At 38.6% G+C, this 1,765-nt stretch overlaps 1 pseudogene; it reads left to right on the forward strand.

The window, feature by feature from the left end:
* Positions 1 to 1,363, forward strand: part of LOC107596928 (fanconi-associated nuclease 1-like) — a 10,347-nt pseudogene extending 8,984 nt beyond the window's left edge.
* Positions 1,364 to 1,765: the final 402 nt, after the last annotated feature.

The raw sequence follows: 1,765 nt of genomic DNA on the forward strand, positions 1-1,765 counted from the left end.
ACCCCGGGCTGGACTCCGCTTCGTCCACGGTGAAAGCCGATCCGGCGATCCACAGCGCGAAGTTGATGTATTTCCTCAGCGACCAGCACGGATCAGCTCCAGGCATGACGAAGCAGATATCGTCCTCTTTTGGAAGGCCAAACAAAGACGAAACGAAACACACAGCGCCTTAACGACATGGCGGCGGCAACAATACTACAGAGAGAATAAAAGTTACGCCTTCTTTCTTTGCGTGAACATTAGGGCGGCGTTATGCAAATCTTCCCACATTGTGACGTAGACATGTGGGGGCGTGTTAGAACGAGCCGTTTTAGGTAGGTGTGGCTGACTCTTAAACTATCTAACTTTTATAAAGAATATCTCTTTGAATTTGAGACTTTAGTCTTTGCAACTTTACAGATCTTCTTTATGCACCAAGAGCTTGTAACACTTCAAAGAGAGAGGAAAAATTGAAATCGCATCATATGATTTGACACAGATTTAACATTATTAGTCATTATTACAAATGGTATTTGTATTATTAGAAATGCATAATTGACTATACTGTGTATGCCAGATTATGTTCACAACCATACACAAGCACAGTGTAATTGCTGTTTTCTTCGTCTGGTTTTAGAGTCTAGTGGCATGTTTGGGTGGCCATTTCCTGAGTGGTGTGGTCCTCAGAATGGCAAAGGACTATAGGCATTGCAGAGGAGGACTTCCAGATCTGGTAGTCTGGAGCACGTCCAACAAGAAGTACAAGGTGAGTCAGAGATGTAGCTTGCTGGTTAGGAATGTATTCAGCTTTTGACTATGTGACTTATTTTACTGCTTTAATAAGATTAGAATGTTAAGAAACAATGGAAATACTGGATCTATAAAGTAGGGGCCTTTAAATCGTTGCTCAATTGAGTTGTGTTCTTCTAGCTGGTGGAAGTGAAGGGTCCTAATGACCGTCTGTCCCAGAAGCAACAGATCTGGCTGGATGAGCTGCATAAGCTTGGGGCCGATGTAGAAGTTTGTCATGTCACTGCCATTGGAGCACGAGGGGCTCAACGGGAGTGAGGCTGCTGTCACACTGAGAATGAAGACTCATGCATGCATGCATGGCTCACCAAGCAGGCAGAGTTAGAAATGTTTGAAAAACACAGGATAGATTTAATGATGGTATTAAAACCTCTGCTTGGCACTAATCTGGTGATGTAAGAGAAGAGTATTAATATGCACTGTAAGGGAGTTTAAAAGGATTAATCTGAATCATAAAACTGTTAAATTACCTCATAACATTGATTGTTTTTTATTCTTGTGCTCATTGTAAAGTGGCAATATATTTTAATGACTGATTAAAAAAAATTGTAACATTTCTGGAGTAAATAATTTAAAGATATTAAATAAAAACATCAAAGTTGTAAAAGTTTTTGTCTGTTTAAATAATGATACAAATGCTTAAATATTTATGGTAAACATTAACAAATAATCTTGCAGCTTGCAATAAGGTATTCCATTATGTCTACAATGTCTATTATTGTGGTAAAAAACTCTTAGAAATACTGCATAACCACATTCCAAGACTAATAAACTTTTTCATTGCATGTCACGCATATCTTTCATGTTTGACACCCAGAACAAAACTAATAAATCGTGCTTTTCAGTTTAACCTTTATACATTCTGAAGTTTGCACGTCATGCTACTGTAAAGTACATGAAACGGCTAAGTGCAGATAAAAGAACATCATCAAATTTTCTTAATGTCCATTGCAGGCCTGAGAATCTGAGAACACTT

Source organism: Sinocyclocheilus grahami, unplaced genomic scaffold (assembly GCF_001515645.1).
Source record: "Sinocyclocheilus grahami isolate Dianchi unplaced genomic scaffold, SAMN03320097.WGS_v1.1 scaffold225.1, whole genome shotgun sequence".
NCBI lineage: Eukaryota > Metazoa > Chordata > Actinopteri > Cypriniformes > Cyprinidae > Sinocyclocheilus > Sinocyclocheilus grahami.